The sequence below is a fragment of the Hylobates moloch genome, unplaced genomic scaffold (genome assembly GCF_009828535.3).
Source record: "Hylobates moloch isolate HMO894 unplaced genomic scaffold, HMol_V3 SCAFFOLD_22, whole genome shotgun sequence".
Lineage (NCBI taxonomy): Eukaryota > Metazoa > Chordata > Mammalia > Primates > Hylobatidae > Hylobates > Hylobates moloch.
The window spans coordinates 7014715-7033318 of record NW_026652297.1 but is presented as its reverse complement, the minus strand read 5'-3'; the positions used below and the strand labels follow the sequence as shown (position 1 = coordinate 7033318).

The window sequence follows — 18604 nt, the reverse complement described above, 5'->3', positions numbered from 1 at the left end:
CTAGGGGTGGAATTCCTGTGTCACGACAACACTTCTACCTGTAGTATGTAAACAAATGTTTCAGTTGCTCCACATCCTTGCCCAAACTTGACATTTCTTGATTTATTTATTCATCCAACAAAAAGCAGCTGAGGACCTACTGTGTGCCAGCTACTGTTGTAGGTGCTGGAGGTGCGGTAGTCAACAAAACTGACAAGAAAACCTGCCTTTTTGGAACATAAATTATGAGGAAGAGCCAATAAACAAGTCGAATAACTCAAAGGTCTAGTATATTAGATAGTTACAAGAGCTAAGGTAGAAAAAGAAAGCATAAAGGGAGATAAAATGTTGAGGTAGGTTTTGAAATTTTAGGTAGTGTACAACAAAGGTATCCCTGAAAGGAGGCTTATTTGGCTTTTTCTTTCCCTAAAAAAAATAAAACAGTGAGAGAGCAAGCCAGGTGGACATTTGGAAGAGGGACACTCTAGTTATAGTGAAGAGCAAGATAAAGACCCTGAGAAACATCAAGGAACCTAGAAATGTTGGAGCAAGAAGTAGAATGGAAGAAGAGGAGATCAGTGTGGGAATCAGGAACCAGGTGACCTAGGAATGTACAAGACTTAATGATGATTCTGGCTTTTAGTTTGGAAGAAGAGAAGGCACTAGAGGGTTTTGAGGAATAAAGTGATATGATCTGATAATGCTTTAACAACATCATTCTAGCTACTCTATTAAGATAGGCCTAGAGAGGATCAGGGCTGAAGTAGAAAGGCTGGTTAGAAGGTTATTGTCATAGTTCAAGTGGAAGATGTTAGTGGCCTGGACCAGCGTGGGGGCAATGGGGCTAGTGAGAAGAGACACAATTCTGTATGTATTTTGAAAGTAGGGAGAGGTGAGAGGATTTTTTGAAGGACCAAAGTTGGGATGTAAGAGAAATAAATAAGATATCTGCATTTTTGGCCTGAACAAATGGAAGAATAGAATTGCTCCTAATGAGGAAGTTAATGGTTGAATAAGCTTTTGGGTGAGTGGGAGGAAAGGGGGAGGCAATTTTGGATGTGTGAAGTTTAAGATGCATAACAGATATAGAAGGCAAATGGATATGCAAGACTACAGATTAGGAGAGGACTCCAGGCTGGAGCTGTATATTTGGAAACTATCAGTAAATAAGTGGTATTTAAATTCATGAGTCTAAATCAGATCATCTAGGAAATGAGTATAGATAGAAAACAGAAGTCATCCAAGGGCATCCCATAGTCATAATTCCTAATATAGTGCTATGGACTGATGTTTGTGTCTCCCTCAAATTCATATGTTGAAGCACTCACGAATCCCTACTGCGATGGTATTCATTTGTGGGAGGAAGTAATTAAGTTTGAATGAGATCATGAGACAAAGCCCTTATTATGAGATTAGTGTCCTCATAAGAATAGACTTGAGAGAGCGACCTCTCCTCTGTCCATCATGTGAGGATACAGCAACAAGGTAGCCACCTGCAAACCAGGAAGCGAGTCCTCACCAGATGCAAATCTACCAGCACTTGGATCTTGGATTTAGAGTATAGAAATGTAAGACATAACTTGTTTAAACTACCCAGTGGTATTCTGTTATAGCAGCCCAAACTGATAAAGATAGTTAACAAATAGATCTTACAACATGCCAGCTCCTGTTATAATACTTTACACACAAACACATAACTCATTTAATTATCACAATAATTCCATTAGGTAGGAAGAATCATTAGCCTCACTTTACAGATGAGAAAACAAAAGCCCAAAGAAGTGCAGTGGCTTTCCCAAGAGCACAAAACTAGTATATGGATCAGGGATCTGAACCCAGCTAGTCTGACTCCAGTCTGTGCTCTTAACCTTGTACTATATATTTCATTTTTCCTAATCTAGTAATTGTGGTTTAATTTGAACTCCCCACAGGGCCACTGATGTTGAAAATTTTATGATATACTGATGGCCATTAAGATTTCCTCTCCTATGAAACACCTGCTCATTTATTTTGCTGATTTTTAAATTAATGGGTAGCTTACCTCCTATCGAACTGAAGTAATTCTTTATTCTGGACACTGATCCTTTGATAGTTATATGTCAAATGGCGAGTTTTTCTCCTGTTTGTGACTAGAATTTATATCATTTTAAATTCTTTAATTCTTTAAATTAAAATAACTTTGATGAACAAAAGTTCTTTATTTTAAGGTAGTCAGATTGACCAATCTTTTACAATTTTTTGTGCTTTAGAATTCTTTCCAAACTGAAATGATAAAGACTCTCTTCTAAACATTTTATGATTTTTGTTTTTCATATTTAAATCTTTAATCAAATCTAGGTAAATAAGTGAAAACTAATCTATACTTATAGAGTCAAGATAGTAGCTACCCTTTTCAAGGGAGAAGGAAGGGGTCACTAAAAGGGTCATGAAGGGGGCTTCTGAGGTGGCTGGTAATGTTATACTTTGCGATCTGGGTGCTGGTTACACAGTTGAGTTCAGTTTGTAAGAATTCAATAAGTTCCATACATATATGCACTTTTCTTCATGTATAATTCAATAACAAGTTTAAAAAGTAAAATCTGACAGTCTTTCCCTTTTGATGCATGAGTTTAATTCATTTACAATTTTGTTTACTATTGATATATTTGAATTTATTTCTACCACATGCTTTCAAATTACTCTGCTTTTTTCTACACTTTTAAATTGTTGCTGTTTCCATTTCCTGCCTTCTTTGGTATTGATTAATTTTTTCTTTTTTATGTCTCCTCTGTGTAGAAAGTGATATATTCTATTGTGATACATGTATTTTCCTTGGGTGGATTACTCTTAATATCCCTTATAAGTACTCAAATTCCTTCAATCTGTTTGCTCTTTATGTTAATAATTTGTTTCTTATGTTTTTGTTTTCATCTTTCATTTCTTTAAGTATATATATACAAACTTTATAATCTTTAGTTATTATATTATATAAAAATCTTGAGGTCTAATTCTGTTGTTTGCCACTCTGCTGTCTCTCAATGATTTGTTTCCTTGCAGATTTTAGAGTTTGGATTGTGAGCTCATGTTGGTGGGGCTTTAGTGAAGGTGACATCTTTGTGCTCTTGGCTGAGACTGTGGTCTTCCAGAGATGCTTTTTGACTTTGTTTTGACAGTTGTTCCAAGAGTACTTCCAACCTAAGATTATGTTTTAAATTAATTTTTCAGTTTGTGTCTCTCGACCTCATAGCAATATAAACTTAAACCACAAACCTCATAGTCAAACTTGAGGTTTAAATTTCTTAGGAATACATCTTTCTCCATCTAAAACACACCAATACTTTCTGAGATATTGTAGATACAGTTGCTCACATTTAAGAACTATTTACCAACAAATATATCCCCAAAATCAGACTTGAAAAGAGTTTGAAACCATTATTTGTATCCCTTTAATTCAATCCCTATTTATTTCTAAATATCAGTTGACTACCTTGTGCCAAGATACACAATTCTTGTCTTCAAGGATTTATGGTCCTTTTACACAGAAATGGACAAAATCTAATATGGCCACCACGACTTCTCCTTCCTATACTCATGACAGGCATTTAGTTGGTCCCAGCTCTTTTTCCATTGATTCTAGAAACTGTCACAGACTGTACCTTCACAACATACTATCACTTTATATGAGTTGTCACTTGGTATCCCCTATCATCTCATCTTCCCTGATCTAGGAGCAAGATCTGTAGCATTTATATTCCCACCAAATATAAATAAACCAGCTTCCAAGAACACAAAAGACTGGGCATTTTCAGGGTGGCAGGAAAACAGCCAGACCTACTAAAGGCTTCCCTTTGCAACTTAACAAAAGCCCTTGTATCTACCTATACTAAGACGCAACCTTGCCACCTCATGCCATTATAATCAGTACACTAGAAAAGTATAAAAATACAAAAAACCGTGAGAGGAAATACGCTAACAATTCCAATAAAACACACCCTAAATCATTACCCTGAAAAAGAGAGAAAGGTTAATAGAAAGAAGAGACAGAGTCTGCTAAGTATCTCATTAGGCCCACTGCCTGCTTCTCATTACATGCACCTCCTGATTCTCATTAGGCCTTCATGATTTCATTTGGGTCCCAGGTCATTGCTTATTTTCATATGGGGACTATATAACAAGGTCTCTTCCAGTCCCAGAATACCATGGAGAGAAAAAGAGAAAATGTCAATAATTAATGAGCTGTCAGGGAGAGAGAGCTTTAGCACCTCCAGAACCATATAAAAATTCCTAGTCCCTTTGTCTTGAGAGTGACTAACAAAAGGCCAGCATTGAACTTTTTTGAATGAATTATTATTATTATTATTATTATTTTTACAAAGCAATGCTTAGCTTTGCTTTCAAAGTGTATGATTTTATAAGGCAGGAAGAAATCAACTTGTACATTGAAATGAAAAATCTGTATAGAAATAGCTTTTTGTCTTTTACAAAACTCCAAAACCCTGAAGAACTTCCTATTTTTGTTAATTTCAGAAAAAAATTAGTAAGTAAAAACAATTATACAATTAGTTTTATCAAAACTCCAAGCTAATCATAGTAATCACTCCTTCTCATAACTTGTACCTGTTGAGATCTCTTATACTTAGTGTTAAGTCATATAAAGAAAGTGTTGAGGTGGGAAGACACAGCGTGAATCCCAGCTCTTTGGTTGCATGCTGTGTGAACTTGTGAACTTGAAGTCCCAACGTCATTTTATGTAAAATTAGAGAATTTAATGCCTACTGTGCAAACTTGTTCTATATTTCCCTTTCTGGCAAACATGAAAGGATCACTGAAGGGTAATCATTATCGTTATATTTTTCCATAATCCTCTTAATGTCCAGCCCATAGGGATTCCCAATTATTAATTGTTGGAAGACAATAAATCATGACAACATTGTGAATATTCTCTATACCTAAGGTAAGTAGGCAATAAAAATGTAATAAAATATTGATGGTACATATATTTATTTTTAATTCCGCCATATAAGCTATATAAAAAGAAGAAAGAGTTGAATATAAATGTCTCTTCCACCTAAGTCAAACAATGATATCTAATGGTACTGTTATTTTCTGACATGCTGAAAGAACAGGATTCTGGGGTCCTTTCTGAATGTAGACTTTAATGCCTTAGCAGGTCAGATAGAAGACTGAGAAAGGAAGACCAGAATGTAGAAGGAAGATCAAGAAAGGGCTGGGTGTTTCAGAGAAACCAAGTAAAGAGAGGGGTTTTGAAGAATGCTCCTATTATCTACAATGAAAAATGCTACACTGAAGATAAAAAAAAAAAAAAAAAAAAAAACTAAGAGAGATCTAAGATCCTGAAGATACAAATACAAGGGGTGGGGGATAGAGAGGATGACCCAACTCACTGACATCCAAGACCCTGCCGAGATAGAAGAGGAAAGGGATAGAGGCTGAACTGAGATGGGAGATCAAGATTAATAGACTTCTTACCCAACTGATGGCCTCAGTTGTCTGTCTCTGTCAAGCTGAGGACAAGATGGTCAGTGAATATGACCAGGGAGAGATGAGAATAGAGAATATGCAGAGAGAGAAACAGATCAGCTTTAATAAACAGAGAAGATCATGCCATGACTACATTTTCTTTTTTATAGGTCAATGGCCATTTTGAAAATGTTTGACAGTGCTAAAATCAGCTTATGCTTATTTTTTTGAAACGAGGCCCCATAATTTAATCTACACTAAATCATTTGGACTTTCCAGAGCCCCTATCATTATGACTAATTTGTTTAGTTAGATTTCTTAAGAGTCTACATCTCTATCAAGGTGAAGCTATGATTTGAATATGGTTTGTCCCCACTAAAACTTATGTTGAGACTTGGTTCCCAGTGAGACACTGTTGAAAGGTAGTGACTTTATGAAGTGATTAAAATGGATTAATGTCTGTTTTTCAAGACTGGGTTAGTTCTCATGAGAATAGGTTGTAATAAAGTGAGGCTGCCTCACCTGTTTTGCCTCTTTGTACATGTCTATTTCTCCTTCTGTTTTTCTGCCATGTTATGATGCCATAGCATGAAGCTCGCATCAGAAGCTAGCCAAAGATGACTGCCTGATCTTGGCCCTCCCAGCCTCTAGAATCATCAGCTAAAAATGTCTTTCCCTTATAAATTATTCAGTCTCAAGTATTCTGTTATTGCAATGAAAAATGGACTAAGACAATGAACAAAACATATTGAATGCTATATAGATGTCAAAAGAAATAGCGAGCCTAGGCACAATATGGCTTACCTATGTAAAAAATGCTAACCAAAGGAGGATGAAGTTAATTTAATAGTTCTTATCTTTTTTAGACTTAATGTTAAATGTTATTTCTCTTTTTTATAAATTATCATTTAAATTAATACAGATCAACTATGAAAGACCTTATTGTGAACAGTGAGGACAAAGCTTCTGTAAGCATTGATTATATGCCAGATGATATCCCTGTGTGAGGTAGATACTATCTGGTCCATTTTGTAGATGAAGCTTCTGTGGCTTAGGAAAGTTAAGTGACGTATTCAAGATCACACAGCAACTAAGTGGCAAGCGCAGACTCTAATCTGGCTCTGTCAGCCTAGTGACTGATACTTTCTCTAGAAAGTGGAGGTAGCATATGAGTTTCATCTTCCCAATCATCCCACAAGCTGCCCTTTGCTCCATGTGTCTCTTGGGGAAGTATTTCATCATTTACTCTGGAAATAGCATTCAAATGTCATCACAACCTTGGAGCATATTTCTGAGTCTATGAGTACCAAGGAACATGTTGTCCCTTTCAAACATGCCCCTTCACTTAGATAATGTCAGTGAGTTTTTGTGGAATCTGATTTAAATGTATGCGTAAACAGGAAAGAATGAAATAATCAAAATCCACAGGCTGTGAGAGAAGAAAAGTAAATGATATCTAGCTACATTTATTTGACCAATAATGACAAAAGAAAAAAGAGAAATTAAAATTAATGGGGAAACTTAGTTATAACTGTCAAGCAGATAGTGCAGGATACAAAATTATACATATATGGTTTATTCTTGATAAATGAAAATAGCTACAAAAGACTGGAAGGAAAAAAAATGTCAAAATATTAGCAGTTACAGTGGTTGCCTTTAGGCAACAGAATTTTCCTTGAGTCTTATTATTCTGTTTTACATTTATCAATATACTATGCAATAATGTCATTTTTATAAACAGAAAGATACAACTAAATCAAAGCCATCACTGAAACCTTTTGGCCAGTGGCTGTGATGTCTGGGTCTTTTAAATCCATAGGGGAAGCTAAACCCTCAAACCACAGTCACATCTTCTTGTCTGGGGAAGATAGTGGGCAAAGCAGATGCCTGGAAGCACCAAAAGGAAGTCTTGAGGGTTTGTTTTCTCCTTCCAAAGAAGGGAGCCATCTGTGTCTCTGCACATGGCAGTTTCAATTCATGTGTGTCACAGCCATGAGGACATGAATGGCTGCCCAGGAATGCTTAGGGGCAGGCTGCTCTGTGGGCATTTGGTAATATAAGAAAAGAGGTTGTAATAGCCCAGCAATTCCAGCTATTTCTAATGCAACTCCAAGCTAATATACTTACTTCCTACATTTTAGCATCTATGCCAGGTTTAAAGAAACAGACCTGCCCCTAATTTAAGAGAAGAAAGGCCCCCTCCTGCCCCCCACATTGTCCCTCCCGTCATCCTTCACAGTGCTGCTGCATCCTGCCTCCTCACAGCAGAGCTCACCTCGAGCAACCAATTCCATTTTAAGGAGACAGAGAACAATTTATTCAGCTTCAATTTGCTGAGAGGAAAAACCTCCTATTCTCTAATATTAATTCTTGAAGCCGATTCAAAAACAATTTTTGTTCCTTGCCAGGGTTTGAGGCTTCGAAAGATATTAATGTAGACAGTCTTTGAAATACTAGGAGTTTGCAGCCATTGTGAGGATCCTGAAGTTAGCAAGCATAAAAGGAAGTCTTAGGGCAAAGTATATGTTATTCGGTGTGTTGAAATATATATCAAGCTTCTTGTGGGGTAAGGGGCTTGGGCACCCCTGGGGAACTATGGACTATATATAGATAAGTGTGACATTCGTTTAAAGCAGATCTGCCCTGTGAGAAGGATTAGGGTTACTGGAGAGCTCTTTTCTTATTTTAAAGTAAGTTTTTTACATCTCTAGTTCTGAAACACCCTCTATGCAGTTTTAGACATATACGACTTGTCTAATCCACACGCCTATAGAGAATAGTGATGAGATGATAGCACATTTCGGTGCCTGCATTTCTCTCTCAAAGATTCAATATTTTCATTTTAGCTTTTTATTTTTACCATTTTTCACAGATAGCATGTAATGTATCTCCACTGGTCTTCTTCAAGCTTTACTGTAAGATTCATAAACTTTAGCATTTTAACTGAACACATTAGTCATATTGAAGCACAGTAGGCTCTAACATGGTTAAAGTGTTTTATTGACATACGACAAAACTCGACAACTTGTGTTTTTTATTATTAGAATTTTCTAATGTTTCAGGAGAGTAAAAATTAGATAACAGTAGCACAAGACTGAAGGAACTTCATTAGGTTGAGTTTGTTTTCTCACTTAATTGACTAGTTGTCTTTGTGCCACACAGTATGTGCTTAGTGGCATTGTGTCAAAATTTGTCAGGTCTCATATAATGAAGATATTCCTATAGATTCCCTGCTCCAGTCCATCTTATATTTTATCTTTCTAAAACACAGATGTGCTCATGCCGTTGCTTGTAAATCTTGGTTGGCTCCTTCCTGTCTGCCGAATAAAAGCCAAACTGCTTAGCACCCACGTTCAACACTCAAGGCTCTTCAAGACTTAGCAATAGGTCCACATCCCTCCCAATGTTTAACCCTTCTTCCCTCAGTGCCTCGGCAGTGGGGCACAACCAAAGGGCTATGAGGACCACAGAGAAGACTGCTTTGCAGGAAGCAGTGGTCCAGGTAGAGGTAAGGGGCAGGATTAGTAGGACAGAGCGTGGCACTTGATGTCAAGAACTGGGTAGTGTGCACTTGGAACAAGGTAAGAGGCATTGTCACCAGGCTAGGCTGGATCGTGGTACAGTCAAGGCTAATTGGCTGTAACTGAAAGTAGATCTTTGGAGAGCAGGAGTTGGAGGAGAAGGAAGGACACTCAAAGCCAGAGAGAAATGGAGAAAATCATTTCCATGGCTTTTCCTCCAGGAACCACTTCCACAGGCAGGCTTTGCAGGAATGACAGTTACTCAATGTAGAGAAAAGTGGATATCCCTCTTTTAGACTTATTTTGGGCTCAGATTCCTGTGTTCAGCTCTTTGCTCCACCACTGTAGGCTCTGTGACCTCAGTCAGGTTACTTCGCTTTTCTATGCCTCCATTTAGCAGCCAGCAAAATGGAGGTAAGAATTATTGTCAGAATTAAGAATTATTAGAATAATTCAGAATTATTAGAAAGATTAAACCAATTAACTCAGTTGTCTGTACATGATAGGCTCTCAATAAATCTTACCTAGTATTATGATGAGTTTAGAAGTTTTTTCCTTTACACATTTAGGAAATAAGAAAGTACAGAAAGCAGAATTTGACTGCAGTGTGATAAGTGGGTGATCAACAAATCTAAGTTTGCTGTGATCTTTTCCCGTTTTAGCACTGAAAGTCCTATATCCCAGTAGTAGTTGGTCACCCTATAACCCTATGAACAACTCTGTGAGGGTGGGAACTCTTTGCAAACAGAACATCAAGCTGCTTAGCACCATGAAAACAGCTGAATCACATAAAATTACCTTTTCTATAAGGTCTGAACTATCAAATAGCGGCAATTTCATATGGTCTGATCAAGTAAAAAGTCCCAGAAGAAGGCAAAGGAGAATAAGCCACCTTCTATACATTAACTTATGCCTGGGTATCTTTGTCCTTCCAGCTCAAAAGTAAAAAAAAAAAAAAAAAGTGTGACAAATATGTCTTAAGCACTTACTGTGTGCCAGGCATCAGACTATCTGATAGGTCAGGAGTTTATTATCTTTACTCTAATTGATCTTCATGACTCATAAGTTAAGAGAACCAACAATATGAGATAGTGGAAATGTGAAGCCATCAAGAGCATTAACTCTAAAGAGAAGGAAATAAGTCTAAAGGAGAACATGTGTACCTTATAGATGAGAGGGACAGTGCCAGTGCCATGTGGGAGGAGACAGAGCTGCAGATGAGGAGGGTGAGTTACCCTGTGCCAACAACAGTGGGGTGAGCTAAGGTGCTTGAGGGTAGAGACACAGTCAAGCCTCTTGAGCAAAAAAAGCAGCAGCTAGTTTCAGAGTGGGAAATGCCCCTTTGGGAGGAAGTCAACATCTTATGATCAGAACCGCAATGCTGAGATAGCTAAGAAAACACAAATTCAACTTTTAAAATGTTTTTATAAAAACACAGGAGAGAGAAAAAGTCCAAGTTCACTCTGGCTTTTGGAAAAGACCCAGAGTCTTTCTTAATTCATCTGAAGCATTTTGGCCTGAGTTCTATTAAAACATTTTTAATTCTTTGATATGTAACCCTCTTTAGGGGTGTGGATAAAACAAGGGCATTATGAAGTTTTGTTTAGGGAATGTCATCCCATGAAAGTATTTGCCAGTGGATTTTGGAAGGATTCAACACTGTTTTGTTGGATGGTTTTATATACCAGGTGAACTGAACACATGAGAGCAGGGATTTTTACTCAAGAAAACCTGAGAAGAACTGTAACAAAGGGAAGAGAATAGAAGTCATAGTTTTCAATTCCAAGGACTCAGTAACCCATCAATGATTACTGGCTTCTACGGAGAGAGTCAGATACCAGAGTATTTTGTTAAATGTTTTATGTTTATATAAATGTATACAGTACTTATTCATATTTTATAAAGTCATTGATGTGTACACCGAAAAGAGAAGAATTGAAAAATGGAAGACTAGGAAGATTGGACACTGTATCTGATGCTGTATTTCCAGTAAATTTAGCAAATAAAAAGTCTATCAAAGGAGTGCCCTATTTTGTTTCTGAATTTCAGATGAGCAGAACAGAAGCCACTCCTATGACTCTAGGAGGGAAGAATGAGAACGAGGAAACTGGGGTTGTGCTTGCCTGGATTCTAACCCGTGCACCCCCTGTTATTAGAACCCTAGGAATGCAGCCTACCATCCAATTTTAGGTTTGGCTTGTTGAAGCCTGCATTTATTGAGTCTGTAGCATGCATTGCACTGAGGGAAGGGAAGGGATACCTGCCTTTGAGTTTAGAGGGCTGTGGCTAACAAGTGGCTATAAGCAAATGAATTATCATGCCTAATAAAATATTCAAGTGATAATTACTAAGTTAGTGATAGAGTTTGGCTGTGTCCCCACACAAATCTCATCTTGTATTGAAGCTCCCATGATTCCCACATATTGTGGGAGGGACCCGGTGAGAGATAATTAAATCATGGGGGCTGCTTCCCCCATACTGTTCTCCTGGTAGTGAATAAGTCTCACGAGAGCTGATGGTTGTATAAAGGGAAACCCCTTTTGCTTGGCTCTCTTCTCTCTCCTGCTTGCCACAGTGTAAGACTTGCCTTTTGCCTTCTGCCATGATTGTGAGGCCTCCCTAGCCACGCAGAGCTGTGAGTCCATTAAACCTGTTTTCCTTTATTATAAATTACCCTGTGTTGGGTATGTCTTTATCAGCAGTGTGAAAACAGACTAATACAGTTAGTAAGGAAAAACCTTGACCAGATGGAAAAGTATGCATGCATTATCTTAAGTCCATCAGAAATCTGAAACAAACAAACAAACAAACAAAAACACTATTCAAATAGTTTTTGCAACATGAAGGAAAAGGAGACAAAATCAGACAACTGATAAGGGTTGGATCTGGCTTCTCACTGTTCTGTCAAAATGGGAGTTTCTGATTTAACCGGTGTCATATTGGTAGCTACCCTAACTGAATTCATTGAAAAATTGCCATAATGTGATTCAGGATTTGCCTCTGTCAACTTATCTCCTTTTAGCATTTTATGTTTTATTTCATAGAATAAAATAATCCCATTATAGATAAGAAGCTTGAACTGCGAGATATAATTATGAGTCCCAATTCCAGCACTCAGAAAAAACACAACAAAATAACTGAAACAAAACCTAACATGCATATAGTGCTCATTATGAGCCACAAACACTCTGTAAAAACTAATGCATGAAAACTAATTTAATCTTTACAACACTATTCATTCAACAACAGCTATTTGGTGAGTACTTTTATAGATTCTGGTGCCATGAAGTAGAAGCTATCATTATCCCCATTTACGAGTGAATTCGATACATCAACTCATGCCTCCACTTGAGCATTTTGGCCTTACTTAGCTCTTGAGATTTCAAATGCTCCCCTGGCAAGGAAAGCAAACCGCATCCCCAAATTTCCTTTATCCTGATCTTCATTTATAAGCCTCTAGAGACCCTGGTGAATACAGCTGAATTTTATTTATTTGAGTTCATCTCAAAACAGTGGTAGGGCATCTTTTCATGTCTTTGGAGATACGGATTCACATGAGGGAGAGAAGAAGCTAAAACCATGCGCCATCACAGAGTACATCTTCCTGCTGGAAGCAGCACTAAATCAAATAAGACATAATGTATAGGAAGTTTGTCTTAAAAACCTTTAGGAAGAAGGCAGTCTACACAAATCTTCACTGAGTTCCTTCTCATTTCCTCTTTCTTGTTGTATAATACAATATGTGGGTGTAAATTAAGAAAAACATTAGGAAAAATAAGACCAAATAATCTAGGTAATTGTTATTTAACATGTATGAATCTCATTTTAATGAAAGAGAACATATCATGGCCCATGACATAGTAAGTTTAAAAAGCTAAAAACAAAAAAATAAGGTAAAAAGTAAACGGAAATAAACTTACATGTAGGGACGGTTCTCAAAGTATGACTTATTGACCTCTGGAACTCCCTGAGACTCTTACAGGTAGTTCATGAAGTCAACATGATTTTCAGACTGTTACTAAGACATCCTTTGCTTTGTTCGTTCTCATTCTATCCTGAGGATACAATGGAGGTTTCCAGAGGCTACATAATGCGTGATAATCACAACGGATTGATTGCGGAAGCAAATCTGAGAATCCAGCTGCCTTCCATTAAACCAGAAATCAAAGAAATTTGCAAAAATAGAAAGTGTGATTTATGTTAACATGCAATGGCTTTATCATTATTTTAAAATAAATTACTAAATATTTCTAAAATCCTCATTTTAAGTGTCTAATATGATAAACATTGATACATGTAATCAGTGGTATGCTGCTAAATGTTTAACAACTGGCTCTCTGGGGGGACAGGGAGAGCCCTGATTTGTAGTGCAAGTTGATTCCATGATGTAAATATTCCCACGATGGCAGATTTCAAGCTACCACTGAACCTGGAGTAGAGAGCTGGTTCCAGCTGGCTCCAGCACACTACTGGATATAATTCATACAAACAAAAACTCTTTGGGGCCTCAACAGTTTCTAGAAGTGTAAAGAGGTCCTGTTATCAAAAAGCTTGACAACTACCAATTATAGTATAATCACTTTTTTCGTTTAAAAATATCAATGGATATACACTTCTAAAAAGATACACACCAATCTCTAATACAGCAGTTACTTCTTGAGTGGGGAAACTTAAATTTTACTTTACGAGCTTTTGTACCACTTGCATTTTTATAAAAATTTGAAACTCGAATATAAAAAGGGAAAAAACCCCTCATTTTAAGGTTCAGAACTTGCTGAGAGACCTCTGGTCCTCAGTTTTCAAATGGTAAAATGTAGCCGACGTGGGCTAGTTTGAGTAATGGGATTTCTTCCAGCCCTATCACTCTATGATTTAATGGTATTTCCACTCATTCTGGTTCATATCTCACTTAGATAGTCACCTCAGGGATGCTAGGGCCCTTCAGTCCCTCAAATGACCCAGGATCTCTCCTGTGATGAGGCCTCTGCCTGCAATGCTCTCATTCTTGCCAACACCTTTTGCCTGTTCACACCTAATTATTCTTTAGGTCTCGGCTGAAGAGTCTCTGCTCAAGGACTTCTCTGTCGGGGTCCTTTGTTATATAGCCCCAGAGAACCATGTTACGCCCCTCAGAGAACTTAATCCCATGTTGTGTGGGCCCCAAGGGGAGCAGGGCCCATGGAGGTTTTCACTAACTGCCCATGTGGGCCCAGGCCTGTACAGAGAACACCGCAACTCATTTATTCACCCACAAATAAAAAGTGATGACCTACATGTGCTGGGCACATTTCTAGACACTGCAATATAGCTGTGAACAAACCAGACCAAGTCCCTTCTCTCACGGGGCTGACATTCCCTAGCTCACAGTGACCTGGGGCCTTGCTGCAGGACGTACCACAAATGCATGAGCAGACCCAGGCTGAGAACCCAGGTCTTCCACGTCTAGTGCTTGTTCTCCTACTTGCCTTAATTCCCAGATGCTGAGGTTCTATGAAGACTGACCTCGAGACACACAGGATAATTCAATATTTGTATCCTTTGACTTCTGGTAGGCATTGGGCCAGGTATTAATAATTCCAAAAGTCATAGATCCAAAGCAGAAGAGGTTTCAAAAAAGATGAAGACATAAAAATTCGGAAAAATGCAGTAAGTGAGGCCACACAGATGAAGTAGTCAGACACATGAGCACACCACATGCGAAACACAGCAAAGCTGACCTTTGTTGTGTTACTGATGCATAACCATAAAAAAACCCTACCTCTTTAGATATCATATATCAGAATCATTTGGAGGTAAGGGTATTTTAAAAAATGTGTCTGAGAAAGAGAGAGAAAGAATTTAAATAGGCCATTGCTGCAAATGCCTCTGTCAGGGAAAGGTCTTTTCAGTTAAAGTGAAATGGCATTTCTTTGTTAATGAGGTGAGCATTTATTAAGAGCTCTATGCACATTTTTCAGAAAATAATGATGTAGATCTCTCCTACAATGCAACACATTTCTAGGTTTAGTCCACCTAACCTGTTGTCTAAAATATAATGCAGTTTCCAACATAAGCATTCATGAATAAATTGAGTCAAATCTTGCAAGTTGGAATAATTTACAAAGCTATGGCAAATGCTTTTATTAAAGATTTCACATGGTAAAAAGTGGGTATAATAATCACCTTGCCCAGATTTCACTTAAAAAACAGTTTATGGGAAGAAAGCCCATATTTTATACAATTGAAAATTAATCCAGTTATTAGATGATACTTTGAAACTCAAGCCCAGTTTATAGTAATTATAGTAATTAAAAGATAATAATGTTTCATGAATCAGGCAAATCTGGAAGTCAAAGGAATATAAAAAAGGATGTTTTGGTGCCTTTTGAAATTTGAAAATAAATTCTAAAATGATTTTAAATAATGTGTAACTTCTACCCAGCAAAGCTACAAATCAAATCAATTCTCTGTTCACCTAGGTCAAAGTTAAAAAAGTGTGATCATGAAGTTTGATGGCCTGTACAACGTGAATATTTTATATTGGTTTCCTCAAAATGGTTGCCCAGAACTCTGACACTCATTCCTGTGCTAATTGCTCTCTCCTGGAGCTCACTGCATTAGATGCCTCACCCAGAGCTCTGGAACTGCTACTCTCCAGGGTCAGGCAATGATGCTGCTTGGATACAGATGGTGGGAGTTTTTTAGCAGGCAGGCCACTGGCTGATGTTAAGCTTCAGGGCATTTTGATACACAAGGTTTGGGTTTACTCCCAGGAAGTGTTAGAAGGGCAGAGCTGGGGTCCTGGCACCTACCTGAGCCCCATGTGCTGACCGACAGGGCAGATTTAATAATTTCTTAATGACCCAAGTGGGTGCTAGGCTTGACATCTGGAAACTCTGGTCAACCAGTTGGGATGCTGAAGAGTGGGATCAAAAAGATGTATTTGGATAAATACATTCAGTTTGGCTTCAGATTTTCTTTAAATTGCAACATTTATTGAAGTCATTGGGAAACTATACACCTAACATTTTGCTTTAGAAAAAACCTCAAAAACAGTCACTTTTTTGTACTCTGTGGCATAAGCTGAAGCTTTTGATGGAATTTAAAATCAAGCATTTTTTTTCCCAAATAGAATTCCAAGGTTGAGGACTTAAAAAAAGTGATAGAAAAAGTAACTTTGATCACATGAATCATATACATGTTTGGGTGGACAACAGAAATTAAACCATTCTTCTTTTAAAAGGAGATCTGATACCTAATTCCTGTATGTTACCATTTAAATCATAATCTTTGACTAAAGAAAACATTCAAGAAAGAATAACTTAAAAGCACTGAGAAGGCATGTTCAAGTTGAAGTAAAATTAAGCTACTGAAGAACAGACAGACTGGAGCAAGTCTTAAAGACAGGTTAAAACACTTTAGAGTTCTTTCATGAAAGTTGGAATATTTTCTATATCACAAAATCCACTAGTATATAATGTTTCTGAACAGAAAGATACATGTTAAAAGCTAAAAATGAGTCAGGTCATATCTTTTTGCTTTCTGACAAAGATATCAGAGCAGTATATTTTAATGTCCAGTTGAACATTATCAGTAAATTTACATTCTTTATTTTTTTGTTTGTTTAACTTTGGAAAACACTGTGTAACTTGCTTAAAATTAAGTAGTAAAATGCACTTTTGGAAATAGGATTTTCTTTATCTGTTACCAACTAGTTTAATGTGTTCCTTATGGAGATAAGAGATTTTAGAGTACTTTTGACTTAAGATACAAAGGTGCTTTTCATTGGGGGAGGGATTTGGTGAGTAGAATAAGGTATTCCAAGATGAATGCTCTTGAGAATGTTAAAGATTCTACAATTCGTAACCCAAATATATATAATAATATTTTCACATAGATTATAACTTTAAATACACATTTGATTCTTCTTTACATATTTATTCCATTATATATAAAACGTTCCGCCCATACATAGTCCTGAAAATTATCAAAGTGTACCTTAGCCGTAGCTTCCAAGAAATACACAAGATGAGTTTTCTCCTAATTCACACATGGTGGAGAATGCTAATTAGAAACACTGCTGATGAGATTTCATTACAGTCTCTTAAACCTCCAGAGGATTGACACTGAGAAGATATTACTCATTGGGGCACCAAATAATTGTAGGTGGGGAAAAAGTGAAGAAATTTTACTCTTTTCTAGAATTATCTATGGCATAATAGAATAGATAGCAAAGGTTCATATAGATTCTATACCTAGTAATTTTCCAGATGTGTTTCATGAAATGCATCATATGTAAATTACTGTATGAAACTGAAACTGCAAAGTGAGAGGTAAGCTGGAGGTTACTTTTGACTCAATAGAGATGAAAGAAAAGTAGCTGGGTGAGGTGGGTAAAGAACTGGACTTGGAATCAGTTCCAGTCCCATTTTCCCACCCATGTTTGCTTGTGTAGACCCATATAAATTACTTATTCTCTCTGCATCCCAGCTTCCTCCTCAGTAAAATAGTTGCCAATAATAGCCCACTGGTTATTGTGAGGGTCAAAGGTACTAATTTTCACTAACTGGCACCTATTAGTCCATAAACATTAACCAAATTTGTATTTTACTAAGTTAAAAATCAAAGAAGTGAAAGTAGATTCCCATTTTTTTATGTAGCCTAACAGTTTTACACGCTGCGATTACTACAATGCATCTGTGCATCTTGAAGTGAAACCTCTATTTGTGAGCTTCAGGTAGGCAAGCAAGTCACCGTAGAAGGGAGCTTGACAATTGTTCTTTTTGGTTTTGACTGTGGGACTGCCTTCCCATATCTAAGAACTGTGGGAATACTTATTTGGGTAACGTCTTAGAAACACCCTGCCTGTGAATATAAATGTACTTATACAAATAGCCAAATCTTGATAGTTCTAAGTCTCCACCAACTCACACAGAATATAAAATCCCTTGCAGAGTTTTCTTTTCTCTTAAATATTTACAGGACTCCCCAAAGGGTTCTTCATGAGTGAAATTACTGTGCCCTAGGTCACTGGTTCTCAAGCGCTGCTGCATATTAGAACCATCTAGGAAGCTGGAAACAATTCTGCTGCCCACGCTGCACCTCCTGCCAATTATATCAGAATCTCTGGGGGAGCCACTGGCCAGCAAGATTTTTTAAACTCTAGTCTAGAGTCCCAAGTCCCAAGGCTATCAGCGTGTGGTTTCCCCTTGAACTCACTTGGACAGTTTGGCTCTGATCTGCTGAATCCAAAACCACACCCGCGAAATGACAGGACCTCGGCATCTGGTGTCCAGCATCTGGTGTCTTTCTAGATGCTCAAATCTAGCCACTCTTTAGAATCACTTAGGTAGAGTTTAAAATAATGCAGCTGAGGTCCCACTCCAGACTAAATAAATTAGAAATCCTGGGCATGGAGCCCAGGTATCTGGGATTTGTAAAAAATTCTAACATGCACCCAGGATTGAGCATTACTGCTCTGGGAGTTTCCAAGAGGAGGGAGCTGGATGGCATGTGTTGTCAGAGACCGGAGCTGACCATCCCTCAGCTGCCTGCACCAACCTGCCCTTGCTGGGTTCCAACTGCAGCCTGTGCTCCCTCCCCACTGCTGCCCACTCTGCTGCCACCTGCCACCTGCAATTTCAGGACTGCCTCACTCCTTAGGG

General features: G+C 37.7%; 1 protein-coding gene across 1 annotated transcript in view; it reads right to left on the bottom strand.

The window, feature by feature from the left end:
- The window catches only part of SLC9A9 (solute carrier family 9 member A9), a 593042-nt gene that overhangs the window by 263208 nt on the left and 311230 nt on the right, over positions 1-18604 (bottom strand). The gene's annotated exons all lie outside the window — the stretch shown is intronic.